We start from the raw sequence: 18,954 nt of genomic DNA on the forward strand, positions 1-18,954 counted from the left end.
TTACAGAATTAATTATTTAAAAAAATGAAGTTAGTAAGAAAAATAAAAGTTTGGTCCATAGCAACATACAAAAAAGTAGCATTAGTAAGAAAAAAAGACTCATGTAAAAAAAAACCCAAAAAACAAAAGTCAAGCATAATTTGCAGAAGCAGGAACAAAGTTCACATTTAAAAACAAAAAAAAAAAAGAAAAATATAAGTAATCCAGAATCACGAATACATACATCAAGAAATACAACAAAGATGCCCGAGCTCTAACAATGAGTGTAAAAAAAAAAAAATTATTTAGTCAATACCTTAATAAAAATGAACAAAATTAAAAATAAATGAAAATAAGCCATAAGACCTGAAAAAATAAACAAACGCAAATAGCATATTCAATTTTTACAGAAAAAAAAAAAATAAAGGAATTCACATAAGTACATATACACTTACATTATCTACAACCAGACTTATCATACTAAGAACCCATGCATTAGGGGTTCATACCCTCTCCCTGATAGTTCGATACAGAGGACTCCAGTAGTTTTAAAATTTAGCCCTGTATTTCAAGAAATGTCAGAATTGGTTCACACAAATGGTAACTGATGTGCCTGTGTTTGTTATTGAAATTATAGTGTGAGAAATGGAACAAATATATGAAAATAATTTGGATGAAAAACCTTAGTTATAGATCGACATTAATATTCACTGATAGATTTACAACTTAACAAAGAATTTATTTTTACAATGAAAACATTGATGTTTGTTAAGATATGGTCGACGGATCGATTTTTTTAATATATGGCTTTAATTTTAATCTTACTTATCTCGAAAATAGTAATATATCCAAAAAGTACAGAAAATTAATTGTGTAGAACAACTGTAAAAAAAAAAGAAAAAAAAGTCTACCGCTATGGTCTTAATCAGTACGTCAGCTATTAAAATGTCGAAAAGGGAGATAAGTATGTCCCCTATATCCGCAATCTTCAAGGTGTTCACATCTAGGGAAAATAAAATTTCCCCCAATTTTCCATGAAAATTACTTTTAACTATAATTTTCTACTCTTTGAATTTTCGTAATTTTTGGATATATTACTACTTTCGACATAAGTTAGTACTGTTGTTTTTGCTTAAAACAACATTTTTTTAAAAATCGATTTTTTAACCATCTTAACAAGCCCCAAAACATTGAAGCCGCTGTGTGATAAATGTCCATTGAAATCTGTGACTCCAAAATGAATGCAATGTACATATTTTAATTACACAAAATACATACTAATATATTCCTCAGTTTTAGGATTGAGTCATGTTTGTCCTGGGATTAGCTGTGGTATGAGCATGTCTGTTATTGAAGTGATAGCCTAAGTCATAAAACGAATATATGAAAATGAATTTGGATGAAAAATCTTAGAAATAGATCAACAATAATATTTATTCATTTATTTACAACTGAAAGAAGAATTTACTTTTATAATGAGAACGTTAATTGAAGCCGCTGTGCGACACAGGTTATTACTCTCTCCAAAATTAATGCAAGGGACATAATTTTTTTCTAAATATTAGAGTTACTTTCCGTTAAATACTAAACTACTATATTTATTTATTTACTAGTCAGTTAATAACGGTTAAGACCCAGGAAAGTAGGAAAAAGTATAAATACACGTGGTGTAGAATGTGGTCGTAAGAGGACTTATCAGAGAGGGGGGAAAAATTTGAGCTACTACCTCTTTAGGTTAGGACGATGATGAAGATGGCACTCCTAGGAATAAATGCAATGTTTTAATATTACGAAATAATGTGTATGAAATGGCGTTCTATAGTTAAATAAGGTAATGGCTAATAACGTAAATATAATAAATTTTTATGTGCAATCTGGTGTTGTAAACCTATGGTATTTTAGTCCAGAGGGGGGAAACTATGCCTCTTTTATCATATACAAGATTTTCTAGGTGCACTGTCACCTAGGAGTAATATTTAAAAAAAAAACACTTTGTTAACTCATATTATTCGCAATTTGGACATTATACCTACAACATTTTGGCTGCTGAAACCTCCGACCTCCTTTATGGGCATCTTGTCAAACTCTAGATTCTGTATGAAATTTAATCCATGGGGGTAACTTGTCTTACTCTGTCAGCCATGACGACCGAAGGAGAATAATCTACTTGCATGGATTCCGTTTGAAATCCATACAGGGTCTCGAGGATGAGTAGAAAGTGGATATTGGGTTTACTTTCGACAGCCTTGTATTTCTTGCTTCCCTTATTTTGTCCTTTAGTCCTCTTATTCCAGGAGCAATGTTTCTGACAAAGAGGGAAAAATTGCTGTTTTCTAGATCAGAATATATTCTATTTAACATTTATTGTTGGAAAGTATTTGACCTTGAAGCAGAAGTTTTTTAGCTCCTTACACCAAGTAGCTTCGTGCTTTGTCTTGAGCAATTAAAAAAAAAAAGAATAGAAAAAAAAAAAAAAATTCAACGTAAAGATTTCTAAATTTGATGCGACGGTTCCAAACTTTAAAAAGATGCACCTGAAGAAGTTCAGAGGTTACATTGGCTGAACTGTTTTGCATATAACACGTTGAGAATAGTAGTCGAATTCGTCATCATTAGTGGTTTTTACTTACTTGAAAGCGTTTATTTGGTTTGAAAAGCAAGTAGTATTGAGTGCTATGTGAGAATAAGAAAAAATAGTAAACATCTCATTCTTACATCTGTGAAGTCTCGGTAATAGCTGAAAACTCTATATAAATAAAACATTAGATGCATGTATGTATGTCTATGTGAAAATATTTAACAGATAAACTTTTAAACTACTGGTTACATAACACTGAAATTAACATCTGTTTTACAGGTTGGACAGCTTTTTAGAAATTTATTTCTAAACTAACATATTTTTGGCCAGGTCTTTATTTATCCCTCTTTTTTTTTTTTTTTTTTAAGTCTATCTTTAGCATCCTTCCTCTTATGTTTCTCTTGATTCTGCTGTTTCAACTACACCAACACGTATCTATTCTTTCAACGTGGACTCCTGTTTTCATCAATCATCACCTCAAAAATTGCGAAATATAATAACTGTCGTGAGCCAATTTAAGGGATAGAAGCTGAAGCATGCCGACAAGAAAGAATTACAATGAGAATACCAGTCCGACTGTAGACAATGTAAAAATGAATCAGACCAATACCTTATGTAAAAATGAATCAGACCAATACCTTATGTAAAAATGAATCAGACCAATACCTTATGTAAAAATGAATCAGACCAATACCTTATGTAAAAATGAATCAGACCAATACCTTATGTAAAAATGAATCAGACCAATACCTTATGTAAAAATGAATCAGACCAATACCTTATGTAAAAATGAATCAGACCAATACCTTATGTAAAAATGAATCAGACCAATACCTTATGTAAAAATGACACAGACCAATACCTTATGTAAAAATGAATCAGACCAATACCTTATGTAAAAATGAATCAGACCAATACCTTATGTAAAAATGAATCAGACCAATACCTTATGTAAAAATGAATCAGACCAATACCTTATGTAAAAATGAATCAGACCAATACCTTATGTAAAAATGAATCAGACCAATACCTTATGTAAAAATGAATCAGACCAATACCTTATGTAAAAATGACACAGACCAATACCTTATGTAAAAATGAATCAGACCAATACCTTATGTAAAAATGAATCAGACCAATACCTTATGTAAAAATGAATCAGACCAATACCTTATGTAAAAATGAATCAGACCAATACCTTATGTAAAAATGAATCAGACCAATACCTTATGTAAAAATGAATCAGACCAATACCTTATGTAAAAATGAATCAGACCAATACCTTATGTAAAAATGACACAGACCAATACCTTATGTAAAAATGACACAGACCAATACCTTATGTAAAAATGAATCAGACCAATACCTTATGTAAAAATGAATCAGACCAATACCTTATGTAAAAATGAATCAGACCAATACCTTATGTAAAAATGAATCAGACCAATACCTTATGTAAAAATGAATCAGACCAATACCTTATGTAAAAATGAATCAGACCAATACCTTATGTAAAAATGACACAGACCAATACCTTATGTAAAAATGAATCAGACCAATACCTTATGTAAAAATGAATCAGACCAATACCTTATGTAAAAATGAATCAGACCAATACCTTATGTAAAAATGAATCAGACCAATACCTTATGTAAAAATGAATCAGACCAATACCTTATGTAAAAATGAATCAGACCAATACCTTATGTAAAAATGAATCAGACCAATACCTTATGTAAAAATGACACAGACCAATACCTTATGTAAAAATGACACAGACCAATACCTTATGTAAAAATGACACAGACCAATACCTTATGTAAAAATGAATCAGACCAATACCTTATGTAAAAATGACACAGACCAATACCTTATGTAAAAATGAATCAGACCAATACCTTATGTAAAAATGAATCAGACCAATACCTTATGTAAAAATGAATCAGACCAATACCTTATGTAAAAATGAATCAGACCAATACCTTATGTAAAAATGACACAGACCAATACCTTATGTAAAAATGAATCAGACCAATACCTTATGTAAAAATGACACAGACCAATACCTTATGTAAAAATGAATCAGACCAATACCTTATGTAAAAATGAATCAGACCAATACCTTATGTAAAAATGACACAGACCAATACCTTATGTAAAAATGAATCAGACCAATACCTTATGTAAAAATGAATCAGACCAATACCTTATGTAAAAATGAATCAGACCAATACCTTATGTAAAAATGAATCAGACCAATACCTTATGTAAAAATGAATCAGACCAATACCTTATGTAAAAATGAATCAGACCAATACCTTATGTAAAAATGAATCAGACCAATACCTTATGTAAAAATGAATCAGACCAATACCTTATGTAAAAATGACACAGACCAATACCTTATGTAAAAATGAATCAGACCAATACCTTATGTAAAAATGAATCAGACCAATACCTTATGTAAAAATGACACAGACCAATACCTTATGTAAAAATGAATCAGACCAATACCTTATGTAAAAATGAATCAGACCAATACCTTATGTAAAAATGACACAGACCAATACCTTATGTAAAAATGAATCAGACCAATACCTTATGTAAAAATGACACAGACCAATACCTTATGTAAAAATGACACAGACCAATACCTTATGTAAAAATGAATCAGACCAATACCTTATGTAAAAATGACACAGACCAATACCTTATGTAAAAATGAATCAGACCAATACCTTATGTAAAAATGAATCAGACCAATACCTTATGTAAAAATGAATCAGACCAATACCTTATGTAAAAATGAATCAGACCAATACCTTATGTAAAAATGACACAGACCAATACCTTATGTAAAAATGAATCAGACCAATACCTTATGTAAAAATGAATCAGACCAATACCTTATGTAAAAATGAATCAGACCAATACCTTATGTAAAAATGAATCAGACCAATACCTTATGTAAAAATGACACAGACCAATACCTTATGTAAAAATGAATCAGACCAATACCTTATGTAAAAATGAATCAGACCAATACCTTATGTAAAAATGACACAGACAAATACCTTATGTAAAAATGAATCAGACCAATACCTTATGTAAAAATGAATCAGACCAATACCTTATGTAAAAATGAATCAGACCAATACCTTATGTAAAAATGAATCAGACCAATACCTTATGTAAAAATGAATCAGACCAATACCTTATGTAAAAATGACACAGACCAATACCTTATGTAAAAATGAATCAGACCAATACCTTATGTAAAAATGAATCAGACCAATACCTTATGTAAAAATGAATCAGACCAATACCTTATGTAAAAATGAATCAGACCAATACCTTATGTAAAAATGAATCAGACCAATACCTTATGTAAAAATGAATCAGACCAATACCTTATGTAAAAATGAATCAGACCAATACCTTATGTAAAAATGAATCAGACCAATACCTTATGTAAAAATGACACAGACCAATACCTTATGTAAAAATGAAGTTGCTCCATATCCGACATTGCATATAAATATTAAAAGAATTTATAGAAAATTTCAACAAAGATTCGTATCCATTCAATGTTTTATGCCAAAAAAGACTTTTGGGGTTCGTTTTATAATCGACAACTGAATGATAAAGTGGTCTTAAAAAACAAATATACAACAACAAATAAATGTTATCAAAGGCAGGATAAGTTACTCTTCTACCTAGCTGGATAACTTTTTAGTGGTTTTTGTTTACTTGAAAGCGTTTATTTGGTTCGAAAAGCAAGTAGTATCAAGTGCTATGTGAAAACAACAAAAATGGTCGACATTTGACTCTTACATCTTTGGAGTCTCGGTAATAGCTCAAAAATCTAGATAAATAAAACAGTAGATGTATGTATGTGTGTGTGAAAATATTTAACAGATAAACTCTTAAACTACTGGTCACATAACACTGAAATTAACAGGAAATAGTAATCATACACCAAGGATGATTTTTAATGAATAAAATCTTTGTTTGGATGAATGAATAATGCATACAGAAATATGTTGGCAAGTTGAAATGCAAAAATGTTCATATTTCTATTATTTTTGTATACGCACAAATTCATTCATAGCTTGAAGTCGTTTAATTTTAAATCTTTCTTATCTATCTGTCAATAGCTCAAATGGAAGGGAACATAGCTGGGGTGCTAAATGTTTTGGTTTCAATTCTAGTTGATGGCACCCAATTAATCTTTTTTTTTTAACTTTTGAAACCAGTACTATATATATATATATATTTTTTTTTTCAATAGAGAATTGGCTCTGTAATATTGTATATGAAATCTGCATGAATTAAAATATATTTAAGCATATTTTACGATAGAAAAAATAAAACCAAATACTGGTAGAAACCCACCCAATGAATGTTAACGTGGTATTTATAGGGTGGGTTTCCACCTGTATTTTGTTTTATTTTTGATTTTTGAGCCATTACCGAGACAAAAATGTAAGAGTCACATGTCTGATATTTTTTCTTGTTCACATGATACTTGACATTACTTGGTTTTCGAACCAAATAAACGTTTTAAAGTAAAAACACTAAAAACTTATTCAGCTAGGTAGAAGAGTAACTTATCTTGCCTTTGATAACATTTATTTGTTAAATATTTGTTTTTAAGACCACTTCTTCGTTTTGCTGTCTATTGTAAAACGAACCCGACTTTTTGGTATCAATACAATTTTTGGGTTTGTTTTACAATCCACAGAGGTACGAAAAAGTGGTCAAAGAAATTTCAAATATATAGCAAATAAATGTTATTAAAGGCAAAATAAGCTACTCTTCTACCTAGCTGGAAAAGCTTTCAGCAGTTTTACTCACTTTAAAACGCTTATTCGATTTAAAAACAGTGTTGAGCATTAGGTGAGGAAAAAAATGGCCGCGAATTCACACCAAAATATTTGAAGTCTTGAAAACGATTGAAAAATAAAAAAATTTATGTAAAATACTGTAAGAAATTCACCCAATATATGTCATGGTAACATATATTGGGAGAGTTTCTAACAGTATTTTACATATTTGCTCCAGAAGATATCTCACTACTGATGCAATTCTCTATCTATATAAAAGCCAAGTACGTCTAAGGATGGAATACTGTTGCCATATCTGGGCAGGAGCTGCTAAAAGAGCCTATCCTGCCTTGACAGAGTACAAAATAGACTTCGTGGCTTAGTGGGGGATGCCCTTTTCTCTACCTTGCAACCTCTCTCCCACAGAAGAGACGTTGCGAGCCTGTCCTTGTTTTATCGTTATCTCCACGGCAGATGCTCGTCTGAACTCCAATCTCTCGTCCCAACTCGCCAATCTTTCACGAAAAACACCCGTCTAGCTGAATCCACTGTTAAAAATTTCCCCCACTCTATATCAGTGCCTAAATCAAAACGCGGATTCCATGAACAAAGCTTCTTTCTTAGAACTGCACGCCTGTGGAACTCTGTTCCGTCTGCCTGCTTCCCTCCGGACTACAACTTGGATGTCTTCAAGTCCAATGTTAACAAATTCCTAATGAACCGCCCCCTTAAGTAAACACTTCAGCAAATCTCCTCACTAACGTAATGTACTTGCAATAACCCTTATCCCTGAGTGGCTTCCGGGCCTTGATAAGTGGTGATCACTGTGTAAAAAAACAAAACAAAAAAAAAAGCAATTTTTTTTTTTTTTTTAAGTTATCATTAAGACTTCAGTTCGCCACCAGTAAGTTTTTTTAGTTGAATAAACGTTTTAAAGTGGGTAAAACCACTAAAAACTTTTACAGATAGGTAGAAGAGTAACTTATCTTGCATTTGATAGCATTTATTTGTTACATACATTTGTTTTGACCACTTTCTTCGTTTTGCTGTCTATTGTAAAACAAACTCCAATTTGTTTTTTTGTTTTCATCATCTGAAGAGATGGACATTACAGGAAGAACAAAATAATTCACGTTTTATTAAAATTTGCAGGAGAAAATTTTAATCTTCACTTCTAGATATAAAAAAAAATAACATGTCTATTCCACTCCAAAAATGCCTTCGTAAATTAATTTTTTACAATTATTTCTGAATTTATCCATTTCATTCTTGATGTTTTCTACATTAACACTATTTTAAAATCGATCAGGCAATTTGTTTCAAAATTAAAAAAAAAAAAAAATAAATAAATAAAGAAATGGTGATAGATTTAGTTTTTTTGAAATTTTTTGTTTTTAATAAATTTTCAGTGCAAGGAGATACATTGAAAATATTTTTGTATTTAAAGATCTCCATTAAATATTTTGTAAGTTTCAATTAAGTTGCTCTCTTTCTTCTCTATAGTAAAGCAGCTAAACCTACGGATTTCGATCTTGTAATTGAGATCCTTTACATGTTTTTACTAGCTTGGGTGCCAGGCGTTGCCCGGGTATTTGAAGGTATGTATTGAGCAAAGAAAAAAAAAAGTGGTAGTACCTATTTACCATGCCTCTCCACGGGACAGAGTTAGACACCAGGGTCGTTTTTTAACGTGGAGAAAAGGTACAAAAATAAAAATTGTCTCAGTCGTGAACGATTTCTCCTCCACTGAAAGAGAACGAGAAATGGAAGTGCCGCATCTGAAGAACAGATACTACACTTTGATCTTGGCCAAAAGGCCAAAGTGGTAGTAGGCAGGCAGGCTTGAACCTGTACTGTGAAGGAGGAAAAGAACATGAAAAAAAAAAGTGACGTCTTTGCTGTTGTGTCTATCACCAAAATGGAACTGGCGAAGGTTTAAATTAAGACTAGTCAATCGAAAAGAGAGGACGACTTTCGAAAATATCGTTGAAAAAAGCGACCCCTCCTTGTAGAAAAGTGCCCAGTTAAGGGTGAAGGAATTAATGTTTTTGGCCAATTTTTCGATATTTCTCGTTCGAAGGGTGGAGCTTCAAAACGATACCAATCTCGTGAAAATTCGTCGCTTCTGTCGAAAGTTTTAGGCATACATACATACATTTAAACAGACAGGCGAGATTTATATCATAGATTAGAGTCATCACTTTTTTCATACAACTTCCAATTTTAATACTGTATCCCAATCTCCATATCCAGTAAAGTAGTTAAACCTAATGATTCCAATCTATTCTTATAATTGAGATCATTCAATATTTTTATTATTCAGTCAATTTTTTGTATACCTTCTAGTTTTAATCTTAGATCCTAATTAGTATATCTAATAAAGTAATTAAACCTAAGGATTCCAATCTATTTTCATAATTGAGATCATTTAATTCTCATCCTGGCTGTCTAAAAATACTAGCTTCTTGACATAAAGTGTACTATAGATTGATATTATTTTTTTTCCTTTGCAAAACTCAATCATGTTCTGCAAAGTAAAAAACAAAACAACTTTCCTCCACAAAACAACTTAACTAAATTCCATGAATAAATAATTGATGATATAGAGAACTTGGAGCATAAAACCTCTTTTTTTTTCCCTCAAAAATTACTGGATTAGGCAATTAAACAACCTGAAAAGGTTTGATACGCCATAAAACAACAAAACCAAACCAATTCGCTGTATTATTAAAGTCGTTAACTCTAAGGATTCCAACTTATCTTTATAATTGAGATTTTTTTTTATTAATTAGTGTCATAACTTACTTGTACGCATTTCAATTATATTATACAGTAGCACCCCGGTATACAGCATTAAAAATTAGTAACAAAATAGAATACAATATATAATACATATGTATATAATCAAATAACATCTATATATTAATACCATAGTACCTTAAATGTACGTACGTATGTCACGGTTTCCAGATTCTAAATTATTGGATCGGGAGATCCTATTTAATAAAAAGGAGGATAGAAGGTGATAACATACTACAAACATTAAATTAGTAAATAGATATGCTAATTTAATGTTTGTAATAAGTTATTAACTTCTATCCTCCCGTTTAATAAATAGGATCTCCCTATCACCGAAGATGCGATATAAAAAGAAAAATTAGAATAAAAAAGATTATGTCCCTTTTGGGCCGTACGTTAAACTAAAACACATCATTGGTCTTCTAGTTAAGATCCAAGGGTAGTATCTGTTCTGTTTAAAGATGGTAGAATGATATTGTGAGGTTTCTGTTTGTGACAGTCGACTATAAAATGGAAACATGTCACAGAACCCTGTAAGGATATTGGAGATAAACCGTAATAACCAGATATATTAACCATATTACTTAGATAAATACTTTTGCAGTTTTAACAAAAGGGCTACAATAATATTGTGGAGTCTCCATTCACGCTGAATGTCCACAGAATGCTCAACAGCAATATGAACATATTAAAAGATGCTGCTGTGGAATTTCTGCTGTCACACTAGTTATAAATAACACCATAAAGCAGGACAAATACTGTAATGAGGGTCCGGAAAAACATCCTATTCCACACTGTAAACTGAAAAAAAAAAAAAAAAAACGTATCCTAGGGTTCTATTTTTATGTTTTATGTTACTTCAGCCGAAGTTCTCAGAAATCAAGGGGCTCACTACCTGGAACTAACACTTGAACTCTATATGAGATACATAGATATTCAAATGTTTTATTAAACGTCTTTATCTCTCAAACACTGCGTTAGTAAAGAAATTGAGAACATAATTTTCCTCTCTCCAATTTACCATTTTCATATGTTGTAGTATATCTTTCATTTTGGTCTCTTGGTCTTACTGGATTCCAGGACTAGAATTTATCTAGTCTGGTGGAGTATCCAGCTTCGTGCTATTACTTGAAGTAACATCACTTGGAGAAAGTGCATCATTCCTCATTAAAGCTAATGTGGGTTAGCCATAGAAAGGAGATCTTATTTGGGCAGCGAATACTATGTGATTTTGAATATTTGGTCAGGGTTTACTTCTATGGAAAAAGTATCCTCATGCCAGATTGTTCTGGCAAACCCCTGTACAGAGAGACCTAGTCTAGTAGGCATTCTAGTTCTCCTGTATATCAATTTCCATATTAATTTATTTTTATTTTGGACTATTATTCTCATCTTTATTAGTTGTTGTTTTCATCTTTATTAGTTGTTGTTTTCATCTTTATTAGTTGTTGTTTTCATCTTTATTGGTTGTTGTTTTTATCTTTATTAGTTGTTGTTTCTCACAACGTTTCGGCCAACTATTCCTCTGGCATTCGTCAGGTGGTAACCGCGACGGATAGGAACTTCGAATCTCCTAACTGCATTCTCAGCCATCACTGCCATCTGTAGTTGTTGTCGTCTTACCACGTTTTTAGCCAAGTATACCTCTGGCACGCTTTGGTTAGGATTGAAACCGCTATCTTCAGACAATGTCCATCTGGAACCGTAGAGATTCAACGTCTCTATCAACTGCGCCATGGGCCCCGAAGGACGATCAAGGTTGGATTCTTTGATCTTATAAATTCACGTATTTTATTTATTATCTTATTTTCAATAGTCGGGTCCATACCGATCGGTATATATATTATTCCTTAATTGGAATTCATTTTTGAGATGAGCATTATATATATTAATTTATTTTTATTTTGGACTATTATTTTCATCTCTATTAGTTGTTGTTGTTTTCATCTTTATTGGTCGTGAAAACAACAACCAATGAAGGTGAAAACAACAACTAATAAAGATGAGAATAATAGTCCGAAATAAAAATAAATTAATATATATAAGGCTCATCTCAAAAATGAATTCCAATTAAGGAATAATATATATATCAATTTCCATGTCTAGTAAAGTAGTTAAACCTAAGGATTCTAACTTATTCTTATAATTGAGAGCATTTAATCATTTTAATATTTAATCATTTTTGTACACCTTTTACTTTTAATATTAGATCCTAGTAAAGTAGTTTAACTTAAGGATTTTAACCTATTTTCAAGATACTTTAAACCTTTTATTACTCAGTCACTTTGTACACATTCAATTTTCATATTATACCATGCTAGAACTTACGCCTGAAAGTATCCTGTACCTCTATAAGGCCACCATTCGCCCAAGTATGGAGTATTGTTGTCATATTTGGGCTGGTGCATCTACTACTAGTCTCTCACTCCTAGACAGGGTTCAGAAGAGAGTCGCCAACCTGATAGGTCCTGAACTGTCATCTAAGCTTCAGCCTCTGTCCCATCGATGAAATGTTGCATCCCTCTGCCTTTTCTATAAGTATTTTAATGGTTAATGCTCTGATGAACTACAAGCACTTGTGCTCTCTCGGCATAAATACCCCTGACAAAACCGACAAGCAGGTAAATCCACCACTACACAGTAGAGATCCCTAGGTGTAAGAAAGCCTTCTACTCCAATAATTTCTTCCCCAGAACTTTTTTTTTTTTTTTTTACATAGGCATCACCACATTATCAAGGCCCAGAGGCCACTCAAGGATAAGGGTTAAAGAGTGTACAGTAGAAATTGGACAATATAGTAATCATTTGTAATGAAAATTTGGTAAATTTGATAACTTATATGGAACGGCTCATCAAGAACTTATTTACTTTAGACTTGAACACAACCATATTGTAGTCAGCCGGAAAGCAGGAAAACGGAAGACAATTCCACAGGCGTGCAGTTCTAAGAAAGAAGCTTTGTTCATGGAATCTACGTTTAGGTTTAGGCACAGATAAAGAGTGGGGGGAATTATTGATAGTGTTTACAGCTAGACGAGTGTTTCTTGTGAAAGTTTGGCGAGGGGGGACCATAGATTGAAGCTCAGTTGAACACTTTCCATGAAAATAACGATACATCAGAGACAAACTCGCAACATCTCTTCTGTGAGATAGAGGTTGTAAGGAGGAGAAAAGGACATCTCCTACGAGGCTACGAAGTCTATTTTGAACTCTATCAAGGCAGGACAAGTCCTTTCTAGCAGCTCCTGCCCAGATGTGGCAACAGTATTCCATCCTTGGATGTACCTGGCTCTTATATAGATAGAGAATAGCATCAGCAGTGAGATATTTACCGGATCGATAGAAAGATCCCACCATTTTTCCAGCGGCCTTGGCAACAGATTTGATGTACGTGTTCCATTTAAGATCAGGAGTAATTGTCAAGCCCAGAAGCTTGTCAAAACTTGAGGCCTCCTGAAGACGAGAGCCATTCATTTCAATTGATGCCAAATGTGGATTAGAATGTTGATGATGTAAAGAGAGAAGCTTGGTTTTAGATGCATTAAAAGTAACCAGCCACTCCTTTCCCCATTGTACTACGTGCTCAAGATCAGAGGAGAGAGAATTGGAGAGAACTGCTAGACTTTGGAACTCTCTTCCAGGATTCTGCTTTCCCAACTGTACTGACATGCAGAAGTTCAAGTGTAATGTGAACAGACATCTTGCTGCTCATCTCCCTTCATAACATCCCTGCAACTTTGAAGTAGGGGGCTACTATCTGGGACATAAGTGGCATTGAGCCTTGTTTGGGGTGAAAATTGAATAAAAAAAAATATCTAGCTACTAATGCTCAATCTTAATTTCAAATTTTTATATAATGCCTTATTGAAGTTTTAAATTATTTAATGTAGTAAAGTCGCAAAACCTAAAGACTCCAACCTACTTTGATAGTTGAGATCGCTATTTCTTTTTATTTAGTTACTTTTCTTTGTACAGCTTATAGTTTTAATCAGACTAGAATATTCTATATGAATTTTTACATTGTCTTCGTACACCTACTTTTAATATTATGCCAATTATCAGTGGCATGCAGAGGTTTTATGATGTCTGAAGCCAACTCTTTGATTGCATGTCCAAAACACTTAAAGAAAAGTCCTAGCACTGAAAAATATTAGAAATGGAGATAACTTGATTTATCACTGATTAAATTTATTTAAAAACAGTTCTCCTTTCCAGCCTGATCAAGAAACACTCTTCAAATTAAAGATGGCGGATGGGAGACGATTACCACTGTTGGCCTTATCAAATGAGAATGGAGTCTGGTTGAGGAACGAAACTCATCAATTGGCGAGCTGATCCAGTGGTGTGCCGAGGCATGGTGATGACCAAAGTCAATTCTTTGATTGTATATCCCAAACACTCAAGTATAAGTCCTAGTACTGAGAAATATAAGAAAGGGTGAGTTAGAATACAATTGGTTACCCCTCCCCTCTCCATATTTAGATGACCCATCACCACTCATTTCGATTTCCATGTCTAACAACTGATACCCAGGCTGAAGTACAATCTATTGTATAAAGTTGTAATTCTATGTGTGTCTTGCTAAGTCAGAAACCACACAAGATACACTTATAAACCTTACATCATTGATTATGGTCAAAAAGAAATAGTTTAATATTAATTCCGTTGGGTCACCAGGGACCAAATTAGTGCATAAGGGAGAAGGGGGGATTATCTTTTTCATTCTTATTGGTGATGGTTTAAAAACACGAGTGAAACTAGGACAAACGATCAGTCAGATTTCTTTTTTCTGTTTTGCTATTTTATTCTGTTGAAAGAGACAGAAAGAGATGGTGTAATCAGAGGAACACAGGTAAAGTTGCAGTTCGAGTGAGTGGCAATCCAAAGGAGAGAGAGAGAGAGAGAGAGAGAGAGAGAGAGAGAGAGAGAGAGAGTTGCTGTCCAAGGGAGAGGCAGATAGAGAGAAAAAGAGAGATAGCTGGAAGAAATAATAAAGAGAAAGAGAGTGGAAGTTTGAAGGAGAAAGGTAAAGAGAGAGACAGTATCAATTTGAAGAAGAGAGTTAGAAAGTTGTCATCCAAGAGAGAGAGATTTAGAAAAAAAAGTAGAGAGAAAGGGAGTGGCAGTTCAAAGGAAAAAGGTGAAGAGAGAGATAGAGATAGAGTGAGTGGCAGTCGGTGGGAGAGGTAGAAAGAGATTAACAGTAGGTGTGTCAGAAATTTCGTGAAAAATATTGAATAATTCCACCCCGTCTTTCCAAGCTTATAACTCCTCGAAAAATGCAATTCAAGCCCTAATTTTTTTTCAATTACAGGAGCAAGGACCAAGGTTTCATAAAAAAAAACAACAAAAAAAAAAAAACAACGTGTTTTTTTTTGTTTTTTTTTAAGTTTTAAACTTCGGACTTTAGAGGTAAATTTCTAAAAAAACACTACTTTTTTTGTTTTAAATTTGAATATATTATTTATTGATCTTTTATCTTCAATTTGTGATATATAACACTTTGGTGAGTAAATTAATTATTTACTTTTTGATAGACCTTTCAAAATGGGAGGCGTGAATTATTCGACCCCCTGTCTTTCCAAGCTTATAACTACTCGAAAAATGTCATTCAAGCCCTAATTTTTTTTCAATTAAAAGGAGCAAGGACCAAGGTTTCATTAAAACAAAAAACAAAAGAAAAAAAAACAACGTGGTTTAAAAAAAAAGAAAAGGTTTTAAACTTCGAACTTTACAGGTAAATTTCTAAAAAAACACTACATTTTTTTGTTTTAAATTTGAATATATTATTTATTGACCTTTTCTCTTCAATTTGGGATATATAAAACTTTGGTGAGTAAATTAATTATTTACTTTTTAATAGACACTTGAAAATGGGGGGGGCGTGAATTTAAAAAAGAAAACGTTTGTCTAAAATATTATATTCAGTTTATTGGAAAGAGCATAAAATTTCACATTGACCCTGAAAATATCGTAAAAATAGAACCAATAGAAAAATTTTGATAGATTTTTAAAGTTTAAAAATTGAAAAATATTGAGTTCGTAAAATTCATTACGGTTTTTAAAAAAATAAAAAATATTTCTATTACTTTTAAAACAACTTTAATAGTTTATTTTGGAAGTATAATCCATAAAGAAAATAAACAACCCACTTTTAAAAGATAAATTACGAGTTTTTTTTATATTTTATTCGCAGTTTCGTGTTAGGGGTGTCAAAAATTCCTACAAAATTCTGATACACCTAGAGTAAGAGTTGTAAGGAGAGGTAGAAAGATAGAGAGTAACAGTTGTAAGGAGAGGTAGAAAGATAGAGAGAGTAACAGTTGTAAGGAGAGGTAGAAAGATAGAGAGAGTAACAGTTGTAAGGAGAGGTAAAGGTAGAAAGATAGAGAGTAAGTTTTAAAAGAAAGGCACTTATTATAATTCTTCTACTTTGTAACTAATGTTCCCAGGAAATGCTGGCTAGTCTTGCATTCTACATAAGGTCTTATATAATCTGTGTACATCTACTATTATTCCGCTATTCCCATGTCTAACCAATGATGTCCAGAGTTGAGTATAAATATTCAATATGAGGTCTTAAAACTCTTTGATATTCTGACAATAACATTTGCTGACTTATTTGGTCGAAATATTTGTGGCGCCAATTGATGGAGGGCTACTGAAATTACCCAATATCAATTCAAAGAACAAGAGATCTGACGTGATGCCAAAAACTGACAAGAATTTACCTAAAATTCGTTTCGTTTGATAATCCCTTTTTGATTGTAGTTCAAAGAATTTGGATAATGCCAGAATGCCAACCAAAGAAAGCATTGCGGGAGGGGGGGAAAAAGAAAGAAAGACAAAAGGAAACATTTTTTTTTTTTTTTTTTTTGGTTTTACCGTTGCTGCCCCTATTCCCCCCCGTTCACTCCCTTCCCAGAAAACGTACAATTTGAAGAAGGTGAAAACAGTGTATTGATTTAAACTATACAGCGTTAGTTATTTTGCTTTTTTTTTTTTTTTATGGCATATCAAACAGTTTTAGATCGTTTACACAAATCATTTCATTTCTTAGTTTTTAGACTCAAATCAGATCCAACTTAATTTTTATAAATATCTATTCATTATGTTTGGTCTCATTATTTTATTATACAGCATATCGACCTCATTTCATTAGTGGCATGGCAAGGCCACAGGGGAGACAACCGAAGTAGCAAAACTGAAACTGCCTGCCAGGACACTATATATACAAATGTAGGCAAATTTGGGCATTTTTTATTGGTTTGAAAATATAGGTTCTTTTTTACTAATTGTCATAAAATTTTAACCATAGAACAGTATTATAATCTTCAAAAAGCCTGAAAATGTTCCTGTAGTTTCGTCCCATAGAACCAAAGATATGAGCATTTCAATATTCAATTTGGCTACGAGTATATATATATATATATATATATATATATATATATATATATATATATATAAATTTGTATAGGTACTTGTACAGTTTAGTTAAGACATTAAAAAATGAAAATATCGAAAAAAGGTTATATTGTACGTATCCATTATGGAACGAAGTACTCCGAAAAAATTTTTTTACTTAATTTCATCAAGTATTTTTTGTTTTACAGCCAAAAACAATTTATGATATCGAGCAAAAGGTTCGATATTTAGGAAGAAAAGCTAGTATTAATGATGGGGAGGGAGTGTCGGCGCTTTAACTGGAGTTATCTCCCGTGGCGTTTGTAAACTCCAAACAAAAATTAAGAAAAATTCCAACATGGCTGCCTTCAACGCCCTCTCATAAAAACGTGTTTTTCTGCTGTAAAAACAAAAAAACTACTCGATCAAATTAAATGAAATTTTTTTTTTCGGAGATTTTCAGTCCAAAACGGATACGTACAAAATAACTTTTTTTCGATATTTTCATTTTTGAATGTCTTGATTAAACTGTACAAGTACCTTTGTATATTTTGGCAGCAAGTCATTATTTAGACACGTCTGATTGAACACGACGGAGTTATTCTTTTTTCCGATCTTAATGGATAATGTTTCCATTTGCCGGGTCGTCTTTTTAATTTCAGTTGGTAACTTATACAGAATGACGTCCAAACGTTGTTGTTCGGCCATATTCTTCTCGAGTGCTTTCTATCGGTGCATCCGATTATCGTCAGGAGCGATTGTTGTTTTCATTTTCTTTTAAGCATTTAGGCTTGGTGTAATTATAATTTTTTTTTTAAATTGGTGTGCAGGAGGGTTGGGGCGAATTATTTTTTTATTTTATTTTTTAATTTCAATTTTCTCATTGCATAGTTTATTTATTTATTTAGTTTCATGTTAGTTATTAAATACTGTTAGTATATTTGTCCTGGTGTTAAATGAGATCCGGTTAAAAAGGGCTGTAGCTTTTTGTTTTATAAATATGGCTTCTTGTAATTTCAGTCGTCCTCTGCAATTGTTAAGGCATTGAATTTTAGTATTGTTAGTTAAGGTATTTCTAATGTCGAACGACTGTAGGTTTTTATCATGGGATGTTAGATGTTTCATGGCACTATCGTCAGCTAAATGACAGGTTAATCGTCGGGAGAGTGTTGTTGTTATATATATATATATATATATATATATATATAGTAAATTATAAAATATATATATGGCGATTAAGCTACACTGAATATTCCGCGTTTCATCCACTCTAGGACTCTTCAGGCTTACGGAATATTCAGTGTAGCTTAATCGCCATATATATTTTATAACTTACTAACTATCTCTACCTATGTATTGAGCACTTTT

The 18,954-nt window shown here is 32.2% G+C and overlaps 1 protein-coding gene and 1 pseudogene across 4 annotated transcripts in view; both read right to left on the reverse strand.

The window, feature by feature from the left end:
• Nucleotides 1-18,954, reverse strand: part of LOC145268734 (uncharacterized) — a 365,002-nt gene that overhangs the window by 42,919 nt on the left and 303,129 nt on the right. The window lies entirely within an intron of this gene.
• Nucleotides 8,984-9,212, reverse strand: LOC145268915 (U2 spliceosomal RNA; annotated as a pseudogene).

This window comes from Euprymna scolopes, chromosome 44 (assembly GCF_053919585.1).
Source record: "Euprymna scolopes isolate OS-2025 chromosome 44, ASM5391958v1, whole genome shotgun sequence".
NCBI classification, from domain to species: Eukaryota; Metazoa; Mollusca; class Cephalopoda; order Sepiida; family Sepiolidae; genus Euprymna; species Euprymna scolopes.